This window comes from Mustela nivalis, assembly GCF_964662115.1.
Source record: "Mustela nivalis genome assembly, chromosome: 18".
In the NCBI taxonomy this organism is placed as follows: domain Eukaryota; kingdom Metazoa; phylum Chordata; class Mammalia; order Carnivora; family Mustelidae; genus Mustela; species Mustela nivalis.
Genome location: NC_139037.1, coordinates 40868607 through 40895520, shown reverse-complemented (window position 1 = coordinate 40895520; position 26914 = coordinate 40868607). Strand labels below are relative to the sequence as shown.

At 48.6% G+C, this 26914-nt stretch overlaps 1 long non-coding RNA gene across 1 annotated transcript; it reads left to right on the top strand.

The window, feature by feature from the left end:
• Positions 1-2048: 2048 nt before the first annotated feature.
• Positions 2049-5725, top strand: LOC309852325. Its single transcript, XR_014305174.1, has 3 exons — positions 2049-2165; positions 3439-3583; positions 5398-5725. It is a non-coding gene; the product is annotated as an uncharacterized lncRNA (long non-coding RNA).
• Positions 5726-26914: the final 21189 nt, after the last annotated feature.

Sequence of the window (26914 nt, the reverse complement as noted above, 5' to 3'; positions counted from 1 at the left end):
TGGGCATGCTCAGGACTATCGAGCGATTGTTGGGCATTAGGTAAAGACAGGTAAAACCAGGGCAAGGGGCTAGGGTGCCACCTGCCGCTGAGGGTCCCCTTGAGGCTGAGCGGGTCACCAGGTGTGGTCCTGATTGGGCTCCACCCCTCTGCGGAGAGCGGGAGTTTCCACATATTTCAGGTCCGGTGGGACCCAGCCGCTTTGAGGACATCTCAGGAGCCAGTTTCCCATCAGCCATCCCCAATCTGGGGAAGGCTTAGGAATGAGAAGTGGCAGGTCCTACCTACTGGGCTAAAACACACGCAAATTGATCCTAAATCCCAAAGGAATATGTTGATTCTTATTTCAAGCAAAGAACGCCTGCTTGGCCTGGAAAGGTGGCACAAAGAGCTGAGGGGAACCCTGTCTTACCAAGGAGCTAGAAATCCCTGAAAATGCTCAAGATGTACACATGAAATGTGAGAATGAGCATGAGGTGTTCTCCCCACCCCCCCCCGCCCCCACCGTCTTACTTTTCATAGTTATTTAGCAGAAATCTGCATTTTTTTTTTCCCTTGGAATGTGCTGTGCCTTTGTTGGCCAGCGATGTGTACCAGTCTGCCTGCCTGTTTCCGCCGGCTTGTCATGCTCACTAATTAGAGAGCTGCCGCCTGATTCACCTTGTTAATTAGAGGGACTTGCACACGGAGCCCTTCGGGCAGTGCGCGCGAGAGCCTCGCACCAGTGCCCCGAGAACGATGCGTCTGTGAAGTCATTCTTCTCATCTACCTTCTATTTTTCATTTGAAATGAATAAATCATTGAGATTTTTCCTTGTGGAGTGAGAATACAAGAACTCACATCTTTGTAAGATGTAAATTACATGTGATCAAGAGGAAGGCATGACTCGTGTATTGTACGTACACGATTTCCTAATTTACTTCTTGTCAGTGTATGAAAAATGGCCTGGAATGTGTGTGTCTCCTCTCCGTGAATCAGTGTCCTTCATCTGGCGAAAGAGGGTATCGAGTGAGGAAAGCAGCTGCTTCACCTGAGCTGTCTGAGTCGGGTCTGAGGGTTTGTTGTTGGCTCACACAGGGGGAGGGAGGCCTCTGAAATCCAGGCCTCCAAGGAAGGTGTTTGACCAGAAACTTCTCCCCAGCCTCCCCCAGGCCCTGCCTGCTGGGGCGGGGGCGGGGGGAGCAGCAGGGTACAGCTGGTTAATTCTGATAAGAGAGAGCCCACTTGTTAGGATGGGGGCTTTGATATGTAGCATATGTCTTTAAAAGAGGTTTTTAAAAAATGTACATAGTATTTGGGCTGGCTCAGACCACGGACCCAATCACAGAAGCAGTAGTGTCTTTAAATGGCGTGTGGGCTCCTTGTCCTATCTGCATAGGGGACATTGTAAAGTGGTTTCAGTGGCTTCCTTTCCAACTACTTGGTGAAAATGAACTGTTCTAATTAAATGAGAACAGGGGGAGGCAACTCTCATTGGTTAAAAGGTGGCAGGTAAAGGTATAGCTTTCCCCTAAGCAAACCTGGGCGTTTCTGCTGAGAAGCCTGATTAAATAACACCATTATCAGTCTCTGTGGTTAATTAATATCTTAAACACAGTCAACCTTTTTATTCAACCACAGCATTTGCGGGAACTGTATACACTCCGTTGCAGAGATTTAGGCAAAAGATTTTCAAATATTTCTTAGGAAAAGAAAGGACTTGTATACCCATTCCTCCTGGGAAGGGCCCAGACCACGGTGGGCTGTTTTCTAGAATATTCTTCCTACCATGATGAATATCCAGTTTTGTGCCCATGAACACACATTGAGCACTTGCTGCATGCAAGACACTGCCCAAGCCCTGAGGAAAACCCCAGCGCGCAGAGACCATCCCAGTCCTCAGGATACCGCGTGCAGATGGAGGAAAGAATTGGAGAAACAGCCAATTGTTAACCACCCAGAGCAGTGGGTGATCCGGAGCCTGCACAGAGGGAGAGGAGCGGGGACTGAGGTCACAGAGGGAGGGACAAGTGGGGAGCAAGGTGGTGAGGGCTGCTAGGGAACGGGCAGAGCATGCCAGGTGGAGAAGTCCTTGCAGGCAGGAAGCACAGCACACATAAAGGCATGGAAACACAGCCCATTGCAGGGGTGTGAGTCGCTCCCAGGGCTGGAGAAGGAGAGTGAAAGGTGAGATGGCTGCAGGGGCGTGGGGGTGGGCGGGGCACCAGTCAGGTCCGGAAGGCTACGATCCCATCCTGTTACTGGGGGTGCAGTAGTACTGTTCACGCTCTCCACCCAACGTGGGGCTGCCCCACACTGGTGTTCTGGCTCTGCGGGAGCCCGGGCAGGTCTGTGTGGTTCCAGAGGAGGGGGAAGAACAGGGGTGGGCTTCTGGGGCATATTTGTCCTCCGCATAGCTCCAGCCCTGGGTGCAGGAACCAGCAGATGCAGGGAGTCGGGAGGGAGGCAATGGTGGGTACGAGTCTGCCAGGAACTTCGCAGGTGAAACCAACCACCTCTGTCAAGAGCCTCGACCTACTTGACCTTGGGAATTTTACCGATGTTTTAGGTTGCCACAGCAAACTCTTAGTTCGGTTCCTCCGATGTGATCCAAGCCTTTTACCTTTTGCTAGGGGCAACGCAAAGGGCCAGGGATACACAGAGGAAAAAGACACCGTCTCCTGCCTTAAAGAAACTTACAAGAAACAGGCAAAGCAACTGTCCGTTTGCAGAGACTAAGTTTTATCACAGCAGCCAGCCAGCAGAGCGTGGCATCACAGGGGAGGGGACACTGGCCTCGCAGCTTTCTGGGATGAAGGGACTGACGTGGTGGGACAGGGTTTTCAAGAAAAGGAGCAGCAAGTGCAAATCCTGGAGATGTGAACCTGCACCGTGTTGGCGGGGGGTGGGGGCGGCCTGTGAGGATTCATTAGGGTTCCAACTCAGGCCATGAGTCTTGGGGGGTTGCTGCAGGGCCTGGGGTGAAGAGAACGGAAGGATTTCGGGCAGTCTCGGATGTACAAAAGAGGTTTTTGTCACCCAGTTGTATACCAGGGGCGCTTCTCAGAAAGCTTTCCAAGGTTTCATGCCATGTGATGGCCCGGGTATCCTTTACCGTCGAGGCAACGGCCAGTCAGGGCCTGAACTGGCAGAGATCAAGAGGTGGTTCTGAGGTTGAAAAGTCAGGGGGACGCAGCGTCAGAGTGGGCTGATGCCTCCTATTCAGAGATCCAGCAGTTACAGCGCGTAACTACGGGAGACTTCCCGCTTCCCGGTTCCAGGGTTCCAGCCGTGGGATGGGAAATTCCAGCCATGTGTGCACCTGCTGTCCAGGTGGTGTCAGATACAATGAATTCATCACCACCAGAACACACTGCCGCTTCTAAACGGGTTGTAAAGTGACAGTTGCAAGCTATCCCATCCCTCCCAACTTCATACGGTGCGCCTCTCTATTTTTTAGATGAAAATCCCTCTTCCGTATAGTGGGTGGTCAGGCTTGCACCAGGCAGGAGGCAGAACCAGGGGACCCGGAGCTGGACCCCTTTCTAACTTCGGAATCCCTGCACACCACCTCATCTCCATGGATGAAAGCCCCATCTTCTCCTGTAAGTCCCGTCTCTGAAGCGAGCATTTCAGATCGCTGCACGAGGCTGAGGTTTACGGGGATGTCTAAATATTGACTAAATATTGCCCCCAGATTTTCTAGCAACATGACTTTCTAGATTTTCTAGAAACATGACTTGGCTCTGTCTTCAGGAGGAACACAGTCGCCGTTAGGCTTTGCTGTTTTCTTTCTTTCTTTTTTTTTTTTTTTAAAGATTTTATTTATTTATTTGACAGAGAGAAATTACAAGTAAGCAGAGAGGCAGGCAGAGAGAGGAGGAAGCAGGCTCCCTGCTGATCAGAGAGCCCGATGCGGGACTTGATCCCAGGACCCTGAGATCATGACCTGAGCCGAAGGCAGCGGCTTAACCCACTGAGCCACCCAGGCGCCCAGGCTTTGCTGTTTTCAAGGTTAGAGCCGATGCTTGGATGAATCTGTGAGCCATCAAGATTTAATCAATGTCACTTATATACGCCAGGCACTGAAACTGTCCCGCACAGAACCAGGAAGATAGGGCTTCTCTGGAGGGGCCCTGCGGTCGGGGCCTCTTACAAGCCTCCAGTGCTTCCATGAAATCCCGGGTCTCCTTGCCAGATTTTGTTCCTCTACCAATCCATTTGCTTCAGTAACATGAGTGACAATAAAATGAAGATGTGAAACACACACACACACACACACACACACAGAGTGAAATGAAAGCTGTGTTAAAACACCAGCTTTGGGCACCTAGGTGGCTCAGTTGGTTAAGCCTCTACTCTGGGTTTCGGCTCAGGTTGTGATCTCAGGGTTGTGAGATCGAGCCCCATGTCGGGCTGCACATTCTGTGCAGAGGATTCTTTCCCTCTGCCCCTCGCCTGCTGGCCTGCGTGCTTGCTCTCTTTAAAATAAGTAAATAGGGGTGCCTGGGTGGCTCAGTGGGTTAAAGCCTCTGCCTTCGGCTCAGGTCATGATCCCAGGGTCCTGGGATGGAGTCCCACATCATCCGGCTCTCTGCTCAGCAGGGAGCCTGCTTCCTCCTCTCTCTCTCTCTGCCTGACTCTCTGCCTACTGTGATCTCTGTCAAATAAATAAATAAAATCTTTAAAAAAATAAAGTAAAATGAAATAAGTAAATAAATCATTAATAAAATAAAATGGCACCTGAATGTGACATACGGTTTTCTCCTGGGATAGGAGACCCTCTCAGCCTGCCCCACCCCCACTGACCTCGCCCTGTTAACTGCCTTCCCACTACCGCCCCCACCAGGGCCTGAGCCCCTCACGTGATGCTCCTGTTTCTCAAGTGTGTGATAAAACACTGGAGGGCAAAGCCTTGCCCACGCCCCCCCAACATCGTTCGCACCACTTCGCCCTGCCCCCAACCTGAGTCCCAGGGCATTCTGGGCTCTTGAGAAGCCTCTGCTCATAGAGTTAACAGTCTCTCCCCACACTTAAAAATTTCATCCTTTTTGCTGGATCCTAAGGGTAATGTGTGCTGATGGCAGACAATTTGGAACGTGCAAAGCTGCTCAATTTTGTTTCAGGAGCGACTGCTCCGGCTTGTTTCGGCCACACATATGCCGCCCAGCCCAAGCCGAAACCCACCTAGAACAGGGCTCTGATTAATGTCACAACTGAATTTCTGGACTTCGGCTTCGTTACTTTGTACTGGTTATTGTAAAATGAACTCTTTTAATGGGCTTTTTTCCGGGAGGGGGGGATGAGGGGAACGTTCTCTGCTTTGTGGCCTTCCTTTACAGTCATAATTAGTACAAGAGAATCAACTCCCAGCCGACTGATTTTCCTAAAGTGGTGGCTTCTACCTCCTTCCTCGCAGGGGATCTGGGATGCTGCAGTGCCAAGGAAGGTCACGCTGGCATACACAAGGCAGCAAAGTGATTCCCATTCACACTCATAAGAGTTGGATAAAGGGGCATGCGTACCTATGTGCAGACCATCCAGGTGTCCCGCCTGCTGTAGTCAGGATGACCTGCTGAGTGCCCAGAGCAAACCACGTACAAATCAGTGAATAGTGAATCTGCCCAGAAAAATGCAGGTAGCTTTTATCTTATTTTTCTTTTTCCCTGTCTGTCCTTTGCTGGAGTAGACCAAACAATCCTTACATCTAAATTTAAGAGCTCATTTTGGAACGACTTGAACCCATATTTATCCTTCCAAATTTGGTGACTCTGTGGCTAAGTTCTGAAAATAAAACACTGAATGTTTTTTCAAAGGCCAAGACATAGTCCTAATATTCCAGATACCACCCGTCGAGCACTCCCATGGGGCCAGATTCTCTGCTACTGGGGGATTCATCCTCCGCTTTGAGGGGCTCATGGTCTGGAGGAAGACCGGTATCCTCCCTCTCAGGCGATGTGAGCTGGGGCCCAGAGGTGGTCCACCAGAAGCAAAAACTAAGAACAAAAGAGAGCGGGGATTGGTCAGACAGGGAGCATCCTGGGGCTGGGGCGGATCATCAGGGGAGTGTTTCCAGCAAAGGGATGAGTGAAGACAAAGGCCTGGGGCCAGAAAGGAGCCCCAGGATCCAGCTGTGGGGCAGAGGTTGCAAAGGGGCAGCTCACAGACTGCTTTGTACAGCCTGTACTATGTTATATGTTCTTTTAAAATTAGCTGCCAACATTTAAATATTGCGGGGTTTTACATTCAAAACAAAACAAAACAAAACAACAACAAAAAACCCAGGCCACCAAAAACCAAAACCTAGATTTTGGGGATTTTCTGGCATCTGCATTTGAGCCTGGCAACAGTACCCTTCTGTGCACACACTGGGCTACTGAGCCTCCCTGGCCCCCAAGGCTTCTGGGGCTGGAGGTGGGGAGCAAGGGGCTATGCAGGGGGCCTTGCCCTTGGCTAGGCCATCAGCACCGTGTCCACGAGTAGCAGAAAGCCATCCACGGTCTGTGAGCATGCGGATAGTTGAGCAGGTTTGCCTTCCAGAAGGGCAGCTCTGCTTTGTAGCCTGGAGAACGGATTTGATGGGGCCAGAAAGGAGGCCATTCGCAATAGTCGTGGGAGAGGTCATGTAAGATTGCGATGCTTAATTAATGCCCCCCCCAAAGACATCAGATTCTAATCCCTGGAATCTGTGAGTGAATGCGACCTTACATGGCAAAAGAAAAAGCTTTATGGCTGTGATTATTCAGAGATGGGGAATAATCCGGGATTATCCAGATGGATCCGCAATACCATGGCATCTGTCCTTATAAGGGGGAGGGCAGGGGGTGATTAGAGATTCCCTGGCAATGTGACCAAGGAAACAAAGAGAGGAGGGATGTGGTCACAAGCCAAGGAACGCCAGCAACCTCAGAAACTAGACAAGGCACGGGCCAGATGCTTCCCGGGAGCCTCTAGAAGGAACGTAGGCCTGCTTAAACCTTGATTTCAGCCCAGGAAGCCCAGGAAGCCCTGCTTCCCAAACTCTGACCTCCAGGACCGTGAGAAAATACCTTTCTGTTGTTTCGACCCAGCGAGTTTAGGGTAATTTGTTACAGCAGCCATGGGAGACCAGAAGGGACAGCATCCGACAGATGGAGGGATGGAATCCGCCAGACTAGGGGCTGAGTGATGCATCTGTTGGGGGAACTGGAGCACCTGGGAGGTCTCCAGGTTGGGTCCTGCTGTCAGCAAGCCTGAGACTCAGCTGCGGGTGCAAGAGTGAGTCCAGGAAGTGAGGCTGAGCCCAGAGGCGGTGAAGCAGGGAAGGGAGAGACTCCCATACAGGTGCCTGACTGAGCTGGTGGCTTTGGTGGGCTCAGAAACCATGTGGGGTACTCCTCATATTGTTACTTGGAAGGAAGCAGAGTCCTTTATGCACTGGCTCCCATATCCCACTGGTTGATGGTTGCCTGTGTTAAGCAGGTTCTCCCAAGAAACATAACCAATAGGATGGAGATGTACATATATATATTATGTGAGTTAATTCGTTTTATATATATATATTTAAATATAAAATGAATTAACTCACATTTAATATATATATTTAAATATATATTATATATTATGTGAGATAACTCATTAAATATATACATATATAATGAATTAACTCACATAATATATAGTATATATATTTAATTTATGTGAGTTAATTTATTATTATGTTAACATATTATCACATTATATCACATAATATATATTATTTATACTTAAATTATGTGAGTTAATTTATTATTATGCTAATATATTATTAAATTATGTGAATTAATTCATTTTATATATGTAATATGTGTATATGTATAAATATGTATATATTATATATACATATTTTATACATATATATTTTATATGTATATATACATATTTTATATATGTATATATACATATACATATATATGTACATATACATACATACATATATATACATATATACATATTTTATATGTGTATATATACATCTATACATATATACATATTTTATACATATATATTTTATACATATATAAAATGAATTAACTCACATAATATATATTATACATATTTAAATATATGTATTAAATATATATAATGAATATATATATAATGAATTAACTCACATATATATTAACACACATATAATGAATTAACTCACATAATTATGAAGATTGACTATGTGAAGTTCCAAAAATCTGTGGCCAGCAAGCTGGGCATCCAGAAAAAGCCGATGTTCAGCTCAATTCTGAAGACAGGAAAAAACCGAGGTTCCAGCTCAAATAGTCCAGCAGGAGGAATTCCGAGCTCCTTCTTACTCATGAGAGATCAGGTTTTTGTTCTATTCAGAACTTCAACTGATTAGATGAAGCCCACCCAAGTGGGCTTGGTGATGGAGGGCAATCTTTATTCAGTCTACCAATGCCTGTGTTAACGTCGTCTGAGAAACACCCTTACATGTTCAGAAGTTCTTTGACCAAACATCTGGGTCACTCGTGACCCAGTCAAGTTGGCACATAGAATTAACCGTCACATTGGCCCAAGGACATAAGCCCTCCACTCCCTGCTAATGGCTTCCTGTGGGCGCTGAGGCACTTGAGGTGGGACCCAGGCTGTGTGCTTGGGACTGTTCCCAATGGCTGTGCTGAATCAGGGGTGCCCAGGGGAGGCAGCTAAGACACAGCAAGCGCCTGGCTCAGGCCTCCTGAGTTTCCGGCTGGGGCCTGTGCTGGAGTGGGGAGCCCAGTAAGAGAAGCAGGGGGTGGGGGGGCAATCCTGCGTCCAGTTGGCGCTCGGCGGGGTTTGCGTATCCAGGCAGGTCGACCTGGGGTGTGGTTGAGGCTCTGGAAGCTGCCAGAGTGACTGGCACTCATGGTCTTGGTGGGAGCAGCTGCTGTGGAGAAGAGGGGGGAAGTCTTACTGGGGGGCAGGGGGTAAAGGGGGTGAAGGAGCATAGATGAATGGATAAGGAAGATGTGGATAGAGTATCTTGCAGCCATAAAAAAGGATGAGATTGTGCCATCTGTGACAGTGGGGATGGACCTCAAGAGCATTATGCTAAGTGAGATAAGTCAGACAGAGAAAGACAAGTACCTGCGATCTCACTCACGTGTGGAATGTAAAAACCAAAGCAAATGAATAAACAAAGCAGGATCAGACTTACAAATATGGAGAACAAACCAGTGGCTGCCAGAGGGAAGAGGAGTGGGGGTTAGGGGAAAGGGGAGGGGGAGGTACAGACCTCCAGTTATGGGACAAATAAGTCACAGGGATGAAAGGTACGGCACAGGGAAGATAGTCTGTGACCTCGTAACAGCGTCGTATGGTGACAGAAGGTAGCTACACTCGTAGTAAGCATAGCATAACCATAGCAATGTGGACACTGTGTTGTACCCCTGAGACTAATGTTACATTGTGTCTCAGCAACACTCAGTAAAGAAATGTTTTTAAAACAAGATCATCATTCCATCAGTCAGACAACAAACATTTTTGAGTGCCTAATGTGTGACAGTCCCTGAGGATATAGCAGTGATCAACACAAACTCAGCTTCTGACCTCAGAGAGTAAACATGTAACAAAAAATAATTTTAGATATGGATAAGACACATGAGGAAACACATCAGGGCGATGTGATAGAGAGTGACAGGGCTACTTTAGCTGGACCGGTCCGGGAGAGCCTCTCTAAGGAGGTGACAGCAGCACTGATGGTGGGTGAGGAGAAGGACCCAGCTGGGCAGAGCACTGGCAGAGGCTGTGTCCGTGCAAAGGCCCTGGGGCAGTGCTCAAGGGCGAGGGAAGAAGCCAGGTACCTCTAGCTGTGAGACAAAGGGCCAGTGGGAGGGATGAAACTGGGACACTGCTGAGGCACATCCTGCAGGGCATGGGAAGCCATGGAAGCTTTGAGGTGAGTCTAGTCCCCATTTGAAGCTTGGAGCTTTTAAAGCAGGGAATGACCTGATCTGACTTACATGTTTAAAAAGTCACTCTGGCTTTTGTGGGGCGGGAGAATGGACTCAAAGAGGGCGAGCAAGAATGAGGGCAGGGAAGATAGGGAAGAAACCCCATGGTTGTTCAAGCTGGGGGTAGTGGAAGAGATTTGAGCAAAGTCCGGTTGGAGGGGACAGGCCTGTCTGGATTTTCTGTTATCATCATTTAGGATTAAAGCGATGCGCGGAAGGACGAAACTGCCACTTGTAAGATGACTGCGCCACGGCAGTGATGTAATGTGTTGTATTAAATAGAGTAGGAAATTGCTAATTGCCTAGCATCCGTTCACAGGTAATGTGTTCTATCAGATGTGTGTTGTTAGCGGGTATTATACCTGTTTAAGAGGACTCCATTAATTAATGAGCGGTTGTGATTGGGCCGTGGAAAATGTGCCTTTAACAGAGGTTGACTTTCCATAGATGCACGGGGAAGGCAGTGGAGTGCTTCCCTGGTTAGGAGTCAAAAGCTGGGGCTGACGGGGGCGGGGTACAACCAGCTCCCAGGACAGTGAGTTCAGGCTGTCCTGACCCTCACCGAGTGCCCCCGGGAAGACCGATCTGAAGGGGACTATAAATCGGCTCTGTGTGTGGCCTGGAGGACAAGGCTGTCCACTCACCTTATGCCCGCCGGTGGGGGTGGGGAAAGAAAGTGGCAAGGCCTGGGTGCCAGAGAGGGGAGCTTGGGGAAAGATCTGGCTGCAGACTAGCATCCCTGCAGTGTGGGAGTCTTGTTCAAGGCCCTGGCCGCCTGAGACAAGCTTTTGGAATGTGCCATTTATTCTCTGGATTTGGGGGGTGGGGGTGTGCATGCCCACAGTGGTGGTGGGAGGGTCAGCCGTTGGTAACTCTGTATGAAGAGCCCAGATAGGGGTTCCTCGCCTGACTCTGGACCCCTTAAGGCAGGTCTCCTGCTGCCTGTGACGGGTGAGGGACTCTGTCAAATCCAAGACAAGTCCCCACTCTACCTTCACGAGCCTCAGTTTCTTCGGCTGCTAAATGGGAACGCCCGCTGCTGTTCAGTGCAAAGAGGCTTCTGTGGAGGGAGGGGCAGGGTGGGTGTGCCAATTCCGATGAAGCTTGAAAACGTGCCCTGCTGGGTGAAAGAAGCCAGGCCCAGAAGGATGGATGTTGTATGATTGCACTTATAGGAGGTTCCTAACAGAGGCAAATCCATAGACACAGAAAGGAAAATAGAGGTTCCATGGGGCCAGGGGGCGGGTGGACAGGTCTTTTTGTTTGGTGGGCACCGAGTTTCTGCTCCGGATGATAAAGAGAATTCTGGAGATGGGTAGTAATGTTTGCACAACAGTGAGAACATACTTCATGCCATTGAACTGTATACTTCGAGATGGTTAAAAGGGTACATTTTACGTTTTGTATACGGCAACATTAAAAAGACAGAATAAGGGAGCTTGGGTGGCTCCGTTGGTTAAGGGGCTGACTCTTGATCTCTGCTCAGGTCATGAACTCAGGGTCCTGGGATCGAGACACTGAGACCACCGCAGGCTCAGGGCTCCGGGGGAGGTGGGGAGTCTGCTTCAAGATTCTCTCTCCCTCTGCCCCTCTTTCCCCCTTGCAGGCATGCAGGCTCTCTAATACATAAATAATTCTTTTAAAATAAAAATAAAAAGACAGACTAGCACCTTCTGATGAAACTGAGTGGGGTCCCTGGGGCTGCTGTGGACACGAGGAGGAGGTAAACTCAGGGCAGACGGTTTTGAAACAAACCCACGGAGATGAAAGCAGAACCATATTCCCCGTAATCCTAAATGATCTAAGCATTTTTTTCTTTATAAGGTTTCATATAATTTTGAACCTGGGTATTGTGTTCGTGGTTTGTTCAGCATTGTTTCATAAGCATGTTCTCCTATCTCTAGAAATTCTATCTATGAAATAACGCTGCAGTCCCGGTTAACATTCTATCCAATGCCATCATTCGCTTGACCGATTCCAAATGCGGGATGTTTCAGGTCTTCAGCATTCTTTGTATTATAAACAACACTGTGGTCAATATCTTTGTGCCCAAATCTGTCTCCACCCTGATTATTTTCCTGGGGGAGATTGTGAGAAGTAAGTGACCTCAGGTATAACACGGAGCCCTCTTAGAGGTGACCCGTCTCGGCAGGTTGGTTCCCAGAGAAGGCTGGGCCTTTGGCCCTTCCCTCATCGCCCAGCCCCCCTCTTATGTCCCAGCATCGCTGACTGCACATGGGAAAGGGGTATGTTGACTCCCTACATGTCACTCCGGAGATAGGGGCTGCCGGTTCCACCTGTGGTCCCGGAGCTCCGGGGATGCCCAGCACGGTGTGTAGGGACCACACAGGTGGGATTTGCGAGCAGGGACCAATGTGAGAGCCCAGCCCCCAGCAGAATGGCAGCTAGCCCTGTTTCCTCATCTACCCGGCAGCAAGTGTCATTTCTGCCAAGTGCATTGTGCTTCCCAAAGAGGCGGGGAGGTGGGGGGTGGGGGCAGATTCTTCCAGGGTGTGGAACAGGGGCAGAGGAAGATTTGGAGAGGGGCCATGGCCACCACTGCCCTTGGCTCTGGTGGTCAGAGCCCCCCCTGAGGTGGAATGGGGCAGCTGACCACCCCATCTCTAACTCCAGCTGGCTCTGGGCCCCACTCTGCCACCTCCCTCCAAGTGACCTCAGCCACATTTCTTTTTCTATTTGTTTGTTTCAAATTATTATTTATTTGAAAGTGAGAGAGATTGAGAGAGCACCAACGAACGGGTGCTGAGGGAGAGGGAGAAGCAGTCTTCCCACCAAGCAGGGAGCCTGATGCAGGGCTTGATCCCAGAACCCTGGGATCATGACCTGAGCCGAAGGCAGATGCTTCACCGGCTGAGCCACCCAGGCGTCCCTCAACTACGTTTCTGAACCCCACTGTCCGTGTTGCCCCATCAGTTATGGGGGCTATAATCATGCTAATTTCCACGGGTTGTGGTGAGGGTTAAGCTTGCAGATGTCAAGGCTCCAGGCCTAGCCCAGGGTGACTGAGCAGCACAGAATCATGGGCCGGCACAGGCTCTCCCTCTGCCCCTCACAGGACAGGCAAGACCCTTCTCCTCCAGCGGGATGGGGGTGGGGGGTGGGGAGGGGAGGCCCCTTCTCCCCAGTCCTCAGCACTGTGGGCTTAGGGATGGTGTTTGCAGTGCCCACAGTGGGGACGACCTCTTGGGAATGAGAGCTGATACTCTGGGGAGCTCTGCCTCTACCCTCTTCCCTGTCCCTCAGGGACAGGCTCTCCCTACGTGCTTGTGGCCCCTGGAGCCCACTCTGCCCCCACGAGGCAGCTCTGCAGAGTTCCCCACTGCACTGGAGGCCTTTGCTTTCTTGGTGAGCATTTGTAGCAAGTGAGACCCTCACCGTAATGTATTCAGCAGACATCTGATAATTGTGATAACCCTGATGGGCGGTGAGCAGGGCAAATTAGCTAAAAGATGATTGATTTTTTTTTATGCGCAATTTTATCTCCAACCTTTCCTAGCAACGTGCAATACCGGAGTAATAATTTTTTCTCCCAGGTATTTGCCAGTATCGAGACTGCACATCTATTTACGGTTGCCTGGAAGCCTCATAATTACAATACAGTCCAAGTGCCCATTTTCTTTCCTTGACTACAAATAGGGATCAATCGAATTTTAAATGACTGCTCCGGGGCTCGCTCCCCGATCGTGACCTTTGTAAATGATTAGAGCTCACCACTGTTGCTGTCTGCCCAGAAAGAGCGTGTGGGCAGAGCTTTCTAACTGGCATTTAATCTGGATGTGAGCCAAAGATACTCCAGGTGAAAACCGGCCATGAGCTGCCTGTAGAAAAAGGTCATGTGGACTTTCTCTCTGCATCCCCCACCACACCCCACACCCCCTGCCCCGGGATACCTCCTGTGTGTCCCCCACACCCCTCTCCTTTGTCTGAGTCCTGGCTTCTGCAGCTGGCTCTTTGCTCTGGAACCAACTGCTCTCAGCAATCCCCGGGGCTGGATTCAGCACAGCCCCAGAAGTTTGGGACCTGCAGATAAAAATTGTTATTTGTCAGAAAAAAGTTAGTTTCTTTCTTTCTTTCTTTCTTTCTTTCTTTCTTTCTTTCTTTCTTTCTTTCTTTCTTTCTGTCACTGAGTTTGGTCTCAAATGCTAAGCTTTTGATGGTGAAGCCCAAGAAAACCGCAGGGTGAAATGTTCTTCCAGAGCGGGCTGGGCCAGGCCTTGCCTGGGGCTCCCATATAAGGCCCAGATGAGCCTCAGAGCCTGGGTTGTTGGATCAGAAGGCAGCTGCACTGTGCTGCTTGAAGGCAGATGGCTCAAGCCCAGCCCCTGAGCCCCCCCAGGAGCCCAGGCCCCCCACATTTCCAGGGGGTGAGTGGTCAGGAAGGCTGTTCCAACTCACCCCCGATGGTAGTAAAGGGCCGCAGGGATGGTGAGAAGGGGTCCTGTTTGGGTGCCACCCCAACTCAGTTTCTTGAACCTCTGCTGTTAGGAAATGACCTTTGTGTGTGGTTACGGTGTGGACTGCGTCACTGAAATTACTCTTGTCGGCCTTTCCAGAGTTGTCTTCTAGGCAATAGCAGCATGTTTCCTCCCGGCTGTCTGCTGATATCACTGTCTTGGGTAACTTTGAGAATCCCGTCACCCAGCCTGGGTGCCCACTGGTTTTCTCTTGCACCCACCTTCCCCTCCCCAGCCAGGCAGGTCTCACTGGGGCCGCCCCTCTTGGGCACCAGGGCATCAGCTGCTACCCATGCAGTGCCCCAGAACACTCCATCACCACCCGCTCTCCTCCTTTGTGCTCCTCTGTCCAGCCCCGCTTCTGGGCCCACCTCCCTGAGCCCTCTGGACAGCGGGGATGGCCCCCGCTCAGGACTCAAACTTGGCCTGTCCCTGATCCTGAGCACCCGAGTGTTTCTTTATAGACACCTCGGCTCCTCCTCATCCGCTCCCCTTCCAACCCACGGGAGTTCTCCTTGGCTCCTAGACCCCTGAGGTCCCAGGAAGAGTGGTGGAAACCTGGGGAGGGGATAAGTCAATATGTCAGGTGTGACCCCATGGAGGGCCTACTAGCGTCTCTCTGTGGCATCCGCTGTTAACAGAATTCCCAGAAGTGAGAGTCCTCATCAAGGTTTAAGATTTAAATCACAGGAAGAGTCTGAAGCAAACCATGGGGTTGGCCTGCCGTGGAAGTCTCCGGAAGGTGCGTGCGGAGGCGATGTCCCCACCAAGGGTCATGAGTACACGTGTGTTGGAAGTCATATGGTAACTTAGAAAGGGAATCTGGAGGACCCCTTCCTCTCTTTGCCCCAGATGCAGAGCGAGGAGCGGCCACCATTGAAGCCAGGACAGAGAACCGAACCACATGGTCAGCCTCCAGCCCTTGAAAAGCTGAGAATGAACTCACCTGAGCTCTCTCTCCAGGTAGAGAGGTATGGGCATGATGAATCGTGGTGAACACACGATTTCTTCCACATCCCACGCCCAAGCATTCTGTCTGGCCTTGGAAATAGAGTGAAAAACCAAACGCCACGTGTTTCTTCTGTCCTCTCCCTTTATTTATGGACCCAGAGAGTGTAACCTCAGAGATTAGACCTTTCCGGTTTCCCCTAATTGCATTTCAGGTATAAATCCTAGCAGGGCCCTGGGAAAGCCAGCACGGCATATACTACAAGCTGTTTCTGTTACGGTACCTTCAAGGATTACAGTTCGAAGCAACTGATTTAATTCTCAAACACCATGTCCCCCCCCCCCCCACACACACCCCGTCTGGAAGCGTGACATGGCGTTTTGCGTGCTGTCTGGGTGGGCTCAACATGGGTTTCGCCCTGCCCCCCCCGGGGCGGGGGCTGGGCACAAATCCGAACCCAGAGCCGGAATCCAGTAGCCCTTGACCCCATCCGGCATGATTCTGCACACAGTGTGAGCCATCTCAACCATGAGGATAGCTCTGCGTCTTGATCTCTTAGGTACGCTTTGTTTCCTTCCTAAAGAGCAGCAACTTTGCTGATTTCGGTTCAGTTTATTTTCCCACTGTTAACATGTGTACATGTAAGTGTTTTCGAAGATGCTTACATGAGTGTCATGTTTTGCGGATGGTATATAACAGCAGGTTGTAGGTGAGAATCTTTAGTGCAAAATCTCTTGCTCCCGGTAACGAAGGAAGTGCCTGGTCGGCACGCGGAGGTATGGTAATTGATGCCACCACCGGCAAGTTGAATCTCTTGCATTTCACCTTGTCTTGGCGCAGAGAGTATTAGTAATTATTCTGATTAGAATAATGGCCTGCATTTTTAAAGTGAGTAATTTGCACTTTTTAAAGTCACTGTTCAGCCTCCGTGGTAATGTCATTTTTTTCAGCATTCTGCTGATCTTACAGACACCCAAGTGAAGAAACAGGCATCTCTGCTCGTGGGCAGAAAGTGTTATCCCGCTTCTGGCATCTTCTGGGACAGTCAGGAATCCGTGACTGTAAATGATGAATACTTGATTGGGAATGGGTTCGTTTTCTAAATTCTTTTCTCAACTCCTTATGGTTAAGAAAGGGAAAAGCAGTGCCCAAGAGCCCCAAGATTCTGGAACGATTGCTTTTTGTAGTCAAGTAAATCTAATCTTGTGTCCAGACCACCTGGCATGGGCAAACCCAGCAAAGCAGATGGCTTTCGTAAATGAGAATTTAGCCACAACGGGAGAAGCAGACATCCTGATTTCCCGCTGAGTGTTCCGTGAAACACAGGAGTAGGTGAAAGGGAGCGTCAGGATAGAAGGATTTCATCAAGGAAGTTTGAGAAGCACTGGGCCGAACTGTGTAAATCAGGGTTCTTTCCAAACTGGCATTGTGTGTCTATAAGAAAGGGATGCGTTCGGCTCCTGTCCTCCTGGATCATACCTCCATCTCCTATCCCCTGGACAAGTACAACAGACTACAGCTGATACCCTGTCCTCTTTGTCCCCCAGAACCCATTCTTCATACATGGCCAGAGGGGAGCTTTTTAGATGATTTGGCATGTCATGCCCCAACTTCAAATCCTCCAATCCCTTCCATATTGCATTCAGAGTAGACTTCTGCCTACCTGCCTTTGCCCTGCCTCTCTTGTTCCATTCCCCTCCTTTCTAAAGGTTTCAGCTGCCCTGGCTTCTTCCAGTCCTTGGGACTCCTGAAGCCCTTTGATGCCTCAGGGCCTTTGCACTTGCTGTTCTTCTGCCTGGAAACTTCTTCCCTCTCACTTCATGGCTGCTTCTCCTTGTCATTCAGATCACAGCCTAAAACCACCTTGTGAGGAGGAGTGCTTTTCCCAAGTACCAGCTCTGTCCTGGCCCCCAGCCCCTGTCACTTTGTATTTATAATGTAAATATAAATGTAATGACCATTAACATTTATTATTTTATTTATAACCATTTGTTGCTTGATTCTCTTTCCCTGCCTGGACGGGAATCTCACGAGCACAGATCTGTGGCCTGGTCTGTCTCATTCACACTGACCCCTTATGTTTAGAACCATGTCTGTGACTTGGAAGACTCTAGAAATACTTGAATCTCAGCATGAACGGTGGGCACAAGTTTGTTAGCACCACGAGGCACTGGCCATGGGCACTCGTGACGATGTGCTATGTACCAAAACCACGTACAGCCACTGGCCCAGGTGAAAACCACGTCACAGTGTTTGGAGACTGGATTAGAATCTGAGGGTTCAGAGCCACAGCTGTTCTGAAAGCCTTAACCCTAAATCTGGGGTCTTGGGGGTGGTATGCGTGTCCCATGCCCCTTTAGTCACCTGGTCCTGGTTGCAGATGTCCCGTCCTGCTGTTTGCACTGCAGGCCAAGTCCTTTCGGGAGGACAGGGTTTGTGTGGTTCCTGTCTCTAGGCCATTGGTCCCCCCCTCCCTTTGCTGCTCCCAGGCCTGTCAGCATGAGCTCTTGTCTCATCTACGTGGCCCAAGCAGTTTGGGAACGTGTGTCCTTGAGAGGGAGTATTGTGGAGTCCCTGCCCAACCATGAGTCACCAATTTTCCCAAACTACCGTATAACCAGGACTGGAAATTCTTACAGTCCAAGGCCTTCCCTGTGGCCAAGGTGCTGTGTCAGTGGGGGTGATGGGGACAGCCCCAGTGGGGTGGGAGTCCTAGGAATCTTCACCACGGAGGGCGCACCCAAGGATGGCAACCTCTTGGCCAAAGCCAGGACCCCAGCCCTGTCAGATAATGGGGCCTCAGTGGGTTGGCCTCCCTCCTCACTCAGGGGTTGTTAGCCGGCCTCTCAGGTTCCCATCCCAACTCCCACACATCTGCCCAGAACCTCTGCCCATTGTCCCTCCCTCTCATCCTCTGTGCTGCCCCTTTTGCCTGCTGGTTCCTTCCTCGTCTAGACTTCCAGAGTCATCGTTCACTGGTCAGGATTGGCTGGTCTTATTCTTTCTGCTCGTTTCTCACCTCCCATGCCGACTTCCCCAGCTTCTGGGGACCATGCCCTCATCCATCTCTCTGTCACGTGTCTTGCTCCGCTAGGCCCCACGAGGCAGCCAGAGAAGGTGTGTTGTCTTATGGCTGACTGTATGTCCGACTGTAGTGCTCATCTACCGAAGGGAACTTTCTAGTCTCACTCTGTGAATGCATTTTTTTTTTTTTAATGTTTACAAGGACCAGGCTATAAAATAGGAATGGAGGAGTGCCCGCAAATCCATGAGGGAGACCCAGTGTGTCTCTATGGTGTGAGAGACTCTTCTTTACCTTGGGAAGAGTGTCTGTGATGCCAGTGTCGGTCAGCCGAAAGCCACGGCAGGAGGAAGCAGGAGTTGTGAAATGTGAACATCCTTATTCACGGATGGAAGCATCTTTCAGGATGGTCCCAGGGCCCAGCGAAGGGAGAAGGACTTCAGAAACACTTGTGCTCACCTGTGGTGTTTGCTCTCTCTCTGTACAGGCACAGGGAGCTCTCACACATTGGGCTTAGACACAGATGTCCGTCAACGGCGGCTTTGACAGAGGGCTCTGGTTAGCAATGAGAGGTGGGCTGCAGGGTCTTGGGGGGGACAGGGATAGGGAGTGTCACACCACTAGGAGGCTCCCGCCAGGCACAGGAGACTCCCTGACAGAGGAGTACCCCCCCCCCCAAGCTGAATTCACAATAATTAACCACAAACCACCATGAGGGAGAGCCTGTGCAACAGACGGGGGAGTTGGCCTTCCGAGAAGCGGAAATCCTAGGACAACAGGAAAGAGATTCTTGAGCGTGTTTAAAATATTTAGAGACGGTTGAGTCCAGATCACTCCTTTTTTTGTATGAGCAGGGAACCTTGATCCCAGGACCCCGAGATCATGACCTGAGCTGAAGGCAGACGCTTAACCACCTGAGCCACCCAGGCACCCCCCAATTAGGACATTTAAAAAGGAGACTCGAAGAAGGAAGGCCGTCCACAGAGTACGAGCCACTGGTGACTCACTCCTGACCTTTCATTCTGTCTCCCGTTCTTAGTGATCCATGTTGCGGAAAGCCGGTTAGCCGGAGCGCTCCACGATCATCTTTACTCAAAATTCCAGAAACAACATGGCATCTGTCTCATCCGACAACAATATGAGAACTTATTTCTCAGGGATAGATAGAACAAGTATGAATTTCCATTTGCTCATCTAGAGGAAAGGAAATGGATATGTATGATTTCATATCCATTTCTTCTACTCTGTGGCAGCCAGACACTTAATTTCCCTGGAATGCTATCCATAAACAGAAGTTGCTTGTTGCCATGGATTTCTGCTCTCAAGTTGTGTGGGGTGTTTTGGTTTTTTTTTTTTTTTTTTTTTTGGTGTTGTCTTTTCCAAGACTTGAGCAAAGCCAGTCTCGCTGAGAAAATAGAGAAAATAAGTGAGTTATTTTTAGTTTTTTGAATGGTTTTTCATGAACTCTTTCCTTCCTTCAGTCCAAGGCCCACTGGCCCATCAAAGACACTTTAATATTAAGGTTGGTAAAGGAAAAGGGTCTTTGCTGGGCCACTTCCCTGCATGTCTGCTCCTTACCAGCATGAACTCTGGGTGCTCCCAGGAGGTAGGAAGCCCTAGCTGTCCCTTACTGTGTCCTTATAAGGCCCACATTGCTTTCCAGACATCCCGAAGGTACTTCAGACATTTAAACAGAGGCTTCTGGGTTCTCCTCTTCATTGGAAGAGGGAGGCCCGCCAGAGCCCGGGGCCCTGTGGTCCTCCCCTGAGCATCCCTCCCCAGCCACTCTTGCCGCTAGTTCTTCCCCTTCTAGTTCTCAGTACATTCCAGATGGAAGGAGTCATGAAAAGACAGGGAGGAACCTTAAATACATATTTCCAAGTGAAAGAAGACAAGGTAAAAATGTTACATACTGTGTGATTCCAACTGGAGCACTTTTTGGAAAGGGCAGAAGTGCAGAGAAAGTGAGAAGATTGTGATTTTCAGGGGTTCGGGGGGGTGGCCAGGAAGAAGGGGAGGGATGAGTAAGTAGAGCAACAAGGGTTTTAGGGCCCTGAAACTATTCTGGGTGATACTGTCGTGGTGGATACGTGTGAAAACCCATAGACTAATGTACAGCACAAAAAATGAAGCCTAATGCATACTATGTAGTTTTTTTTTTTAAGATTTTATATTTATTTGTCAGAGAGAGAGAGAGAGCCATGCATAGGCAGGCAGAGAGGCAGTCAGAGGCAGAGGGAGAAGCAGGCTCCCTGCCGAGCGAGGAGCCCGATGTGGGACTTGATCCAGGACACTGGGATCATGACCTGAGCCAAAGGCAGCCGCTCAACTGACTGAGCCACCCAGGCGCACCTACTATGTAGCTTTTAATTAATATTAAAGTATCAGGGGCATCTGGGTGGCTCAGTGGGTGAAAGCCTCTGCCTTTGGCTCAGGTCATGATCCCAGGGTCCTGGGATCGAGCCCCATATTGGGCTCTCTGCTCAGCGTGGAGCCTGCTTCCTCCTCGCTCTCTCTCTGCCTGCCTCTCTGCCTACATGTGATCTCTGTCTGTCAAACAAAAAATCTTAAGGAAAATAATAATAATAAAGTATCAGTACAGCTCATCGGTTGTACAAATGCCTCTCAGTAATGCAAGATGTGAATAATAGGGCAAATTGTGTGGGAGTAAGGCAATCAATGAGAACGCTTAGTACTTTCTACTTATTTTTTTCTGTAAAATGCTCTAAAAATGAGGTTTATTAACTAAAAAGAAAAAGACTCTTAAGGACTAAGGATCTCCCAGAGTTTGCCTTGTAGCTGAAGTCCAAGGCAATTTTGGAACATTTCAAGTGGACTGCTAGCATCAACCAAAGACAAGAGCATAGTAGATTTTCTGGCATTCTTGCCAAACTAACTTTAAACTCCAGTGATGAAGAATATAGATTTTCTATCAATCTGTCTGTCTGGCAGTACACTTGACCAGTCTAAAGTCCTAAACAGAAGACAGTGTCACCTGTCCTGACTGCAGTCTGTAGTGTTTAACCTGATGCCTGGGGTGGAAGCAGCTCTCACCCTGTCCTTGACCTTAGATGGTCATGATCCTCAGGCATGCATGTCTTTGGAAGCCTTGCTGGGCATCCTCCCCTCTCCCATGCTGATGGGCCTGGGCCTGTCCTGGAGACGGCCAATGGAGAGCTCCTGGTGCCTGACAGTGGGCTAGTTCCCTGCCCTTGTGAACTCAGCATGCTCCTCTGTAAAAGACAGGGCGACATCAGCCAGGGCTAACTCTCAAAGGTATTGAGAGGAAAGTGCATAAGGTGAGAGTCAAGGGTCTCTTCTGAGTGAATTGAAACCACTGAAAACTTCCTACTGGAACTAAGAGGTGACCTTCTACCCCTCCGGCTGGGTGCACCTCAGAAGATTTGGTTTGCTTAGTCTCCATCAGATGGCCAGCCTCTTGAAGAAGATCCAAGGACAGGATCCTCTTCTTTTTCTCTTATGATTTTGACCTCGTGCTTTCCCGAGTGCTGGTCCAGAGTACCCAAGCCAGGCTGGGACCAGACAGGAGCTCAGGTCCAAGACAGGGATGGGTGCTGTGGTCTGTCTTGCTCTGCATTTCCTCAATGCAAACACAGGCTGGCCACTTATTCTATTTATTTGTTTAAGATTTATTTATTCATTTTGGGGAGAGGTAGAGGGAGTGAATCTCAAGGAGACGCCATGCTGAGCGTAGAGCCCCACATGAGGCTTGATCTTACGACCCTGAGATCGTGGCCTGGGCAGAAACCAAGAGTTGGATGCTTAACCGACTGAGCCACCCAGGTGCTCCTGTTAATTTTTTTAATCCACAGATTATTAATTTACTCTTAAAGGCAATGCCATTGACCCTTTGCTCCATGTCTACATCTAAAGTTTCAAGGGCATTTCCAGGGATGATTGTGGAAAGCAGCAAGCATGGGCAAAAGGTCTGGGAGGAAATATGCAAGCATGGGACGCAGTGTGGAAGTCTACTTCCAAAGCATCAGAAGCATGGTTTGCAGTATTGGAGAAAGCCTGCAGGATGCCTTCAGAGGAGCCACACCTTAGAAATGACTGATCTCCACATCCAGGGATCAAACCGGAGCATTAACAAAGCACTACTGGGAAGAAGGAAATCTGAATGGTGGGAGGGCCGTAGACCTGGCAGCACTGGCCTGGCCAGCACAACTTCTCAAACCTATCCCACACTTTCATGCAACCTCTGTCTAGAAAGAACCTCTCCTGGTGTTGCAAACGGACAGCAGAGTGGCTGTAGAAACCAACAGGCCTGACTAATGATTGTTTCTCTAGCATACTGTCAAACGTCAAAAAATCCTAAAAATAGTTTTTATTTATTTATTTATTTGAGAGGGCGGGGGAAGGGCAGATGGCGAGGGAGAGAATCTCGAGCAGATTCCTCGCTGAGCGTGGAGCCTGATGCAGGGCTCAGTCCCGTGACCCTGGGACCATGAGCTGGAGAACCAAAACCAAGAGGAGTCAGATGCTCAACTCACTGAGCCACTCAGGTGCCCCTAAAAATAATTTGTAATGAAGATTTTATTTTCGGTGAGGTTTAGACTTCAAGAGAAGTTGGGAAGGTAGGACAGGAAGTTCCCATACCTGACACCCAGTTTCCCCTGTTTCTGACATCTTGTGTCGCCGTGGGACATTGGTCACAATTAATGAGCCAATATTCAGGAAAGTCCACACTTGATTCACATTTCCTTATTTTTTTTCTACCATCTTTTTTTTTTTTTTCTCCCTACCCCAGGATCCCCTTCAGGATACCACATTATGTCTCATTGTCATGTCTCGCTAGGCTCCCCCTGCCTTTTACACGTTCTCGGACTTTCCTTGTTTTTGATGACTGTAACAGATTCAAGGTCAGGTATTCTGTAGAATGTCTCTTAACTGGAATTCATCTGATGTTTTCCTCATGGTTAGACTTGTGGGTTTTAGAGAAGGAGACCACTGAGGTCAAGTACTTTCTCATCACATCGTAGCAGGTGTAACTGAACTCCCCGACCTTGACCACCCGACAGAGGTAGTGTTTGTCAGGTTTCCCCACATGAAGTTACTCCCCTGCCCTGTCCGTACTGTACTTTTTTTTTTTTTAAGGTTTTATATATTTATTCAACAGAAAGAGAGAGAGCACAAGCAGGGGGAGTGGCAGGCAGAGGGAGATGCAGACTCCCTGCTGAGCAGGGAGCCCAGTGTGGGACTCAATCCCAGGACCCTGGGATCATGACCTGAACTGAAGGCAGAGGCTTAACCCAGTGAGCCACTCAGGTTCCCAATATACTGTACTTCTTGGCAGGAAGTTCTGATGCTTACCGAGTGGGTGGCTCTGCCCCACCTCTTTAGGGCAGGGGACATAAATTATGGAGATTTGTTGAGTCTACCCCATTTATTGAATCAACTATTTCTTTATATTATATGGACTTATGAATATCTTTATTATACTTTGAGTTATAATCCAATACTATGTTACTTATTTCATTGATCAGATTGTTCCAGCTTTGCCACTGGGAGCTTTTGCATATGGCTCCTGTGTGTCTCTGACACACCTTCACAGCTGGGCCCTCGTGGAGCATTTCCTTCCTCTCTAGAACTGTAGGATGCTCTAGGCTCATTTTCTATGTCCGAGTCCTCAGATCAGCCGTCTTTCCAAAGGGTCCTAGTTCCTTTTTACGGGAGAATGATCTTACAGACTAAGATCTGGATAACAGGTGCCTTTCTTGCTACTGGGGTTCTGTCATTTCTAAGCCCTCTCAAATGGCAGAGCAAGACAATCTGTGTATACAACTTGTGTGTATACACACACATCCATAAATACTTCAATGGTAGCCCGATGAATGTATATCAAGCTAAACATGGGTCATACTGATGTATTGAATGTATTACACATGGCTCATTCTAGCTCTCTCCCCTCGCTTATCTGCAAACTCCCATTCCAATAGTGAGACACGGGGCTCCAACCTGCTACTATCCATTTACTTAATCATCCAATTCATGTATGGTGGCTTTACAATTGCTCCACCTTCACCCATGGGAAATGTTTTATCAGCTGGAGTTCAGTACTTACGCACAGTTCCTTTTGCCTTCTGTCTTCAGGCTCCGCTCATTTCCAGAGTTCTTTTTTTTTTAAAGATTTTATTTATTTATTTGACAGAGAGAGATCACAAGTAGGCAGAGAGGCAGGCAGAGAGAGAGAGAGGAAGAAACAGGCTCCCTGCTGAGCAGAGAGCCCGATGCGGGACTCGATCCCAGGACCCTGAGATCATGACCTGAGCCGAAGGCAGTGGCTTAACCCACTGAGCCACCCAGGCGCCCACCAGAGTTCTGTAGGTCAGTATCCTCTTGGGTTATTTCATATATCTGTAATGCAGTAAAATTCTTTTGGCTTTTGGCATCATTTGCATTCCATCCTGAGATCCTCTGAACTCCTAAGGGATTTTTAAAACAATGTAAACAAATTAAAGTGCATTCTGCCTGTCATGACGTTCTATGGATTTGATTTGTGCATTGTGTCCTCTATCCACCACCACAACATACAGAAGAGTTTCACTTCCTTAAACAAAATCACCTGTGTTTCACCTCTTTGAGTCTCTGTCCTCCCCAAAGCCCAGGTGATCACGGATCTCTTTCCTGCTTCTGGGTCTGCGCCTTTTCCAACATGTTCTGTGAAATGGATTCATACAATATGTTGCCTTTTTTGATTGGCTTCTTTCATTTGGCCATATACATTCCCATTGTTACGTATCTGGTTTCTTTTTATCATGAAATATGACATGGACTAGATCTACTACGGTTTGTCCTTTCACTTATTGGAGAACATCTTGGTTGCTTCCAGTTTGGAGTGACTATGAATAAATCTACTATAAATATTCATGTACAGACTTTTTTTGTGTGGACTTAAGTTTTCAGTTTAACTGGATAAACACCCAGGAGCATGACTGCTGGGTGTATGGGAAGACTATGTTTAGCCTCGTAAGAAACTGCCAAACTGTCTTCCTGAGCGGCGGCCCCATTTTGCGTCCCTACCTACAGCGTGAGTTCCTGTTGCTCTGTATCTTCTCGCCAGCAATTGGTATTACCAGTTTTTTTGGATTTTAGCTATTCTATTATGTGGGTGGTGGTATCACTTTGCTATTTTAATTTGCATTTCCCTAATGACTAATGATTTTCTTTTCAGAGACTCCTTTGCCTTCTGAATGTCTTCTAGGGATATGTATTTTTTTATTTTTTAAATAATTTCAAACCAACAGAAAAGTGGCAAGAACGGTGTAAAGAGTTTCATTATTCTTTAACAAAATGAGAATAAATTGCTGGCTTGATGTCCTGTCATTCCCTAAAACTTAAATGTATATTTCCTACAAATGAGGACTTTCTCCTACAGAACCATAGTATGTAGCTGAGATTGGGACATTAGCAGGGATCTATTACTAACATTCACTCCCCAGACCTCATCAGGTTCTACCAGTTGATTCGATAGCATCCTTCACAGCAGAAGACTTGGGTCCAGAAATGTGCGGTGCGCTGAATTGTCAAGTCTCTCCGTCTCCCTCCATCTGGAGCTGTTCCTTAGCCTCTCTTTCCCTTTCGTGATCTTGGTACTTCTGAAGGTCACAGGCCACTCATTTGATAGACTCTCCCTCAAGTTCATTTGACTGATGTTTCCTCACATTCAGATTCAGGTTTTACAGTTTGGGCCAGAATGTCATTGAGGGGACACTGTGCTCTCCTAATTGCATCTTATCAGGGGATGTATGATCTCAATTTGTTCCATTACTGATGATGGTAACTTGATTAAGGTGTGTCTGTATCTGCCAAGCTTTTTTATTTATTTATTTTTTTACTACAAAATTACTCTTTTTTACTTTTGTCATTAATGAATATTTTGTGGGAAGTTGCTTTGAGACTAAGTAAGTATCTTGCTCCTTGTCACGCCTCTATCCACTGTAGTATCCACTGGCGACTCTTTTTTTTTTTTTTTAAAGATTTTTTTAATTTATTTGTCAGAGAGAGAGAGAGAGAGAGTGAACACAGGCAGACAGAATGGCAGGCAGAGGCAGAGGGAGAAGCAGACTCCCTGCCGTGCAAGGAGCCTGACGTGGGACTCGATCCCAGGACGCTGGGATCATGACCTGAGCCGAAGGCAGCTGCTCAACCAACTGAGCCACCCAGGCGTCCCATCCACTGGCGACTCTTGGATGAATTTGTGACCCATGGTGGCTACAAGAGGACTTTCTCCCTCTGTCGTTCCTTATACACTTGGTTCCCCTATCCTACCGTAGGGAAGCATTCTGTGGTTCTCATTTACTGATTTGTATCAGCATGGGCTTTAGGGATTTCTGTTGGTGTCAGTGGATTCGAATTGCCCCACCTTTGGCCAGTGGGAGCTCCTTCCGTGTCCTTGGGCATATCCCCGTCATTCTTGGAACTCGTCCTTATTTTCTGGTGCGACAAGATGTTCCAGGCTCATCTTGGGCCTCCCCCGCCCTGTTCACTTTGTGGAGAGTGAT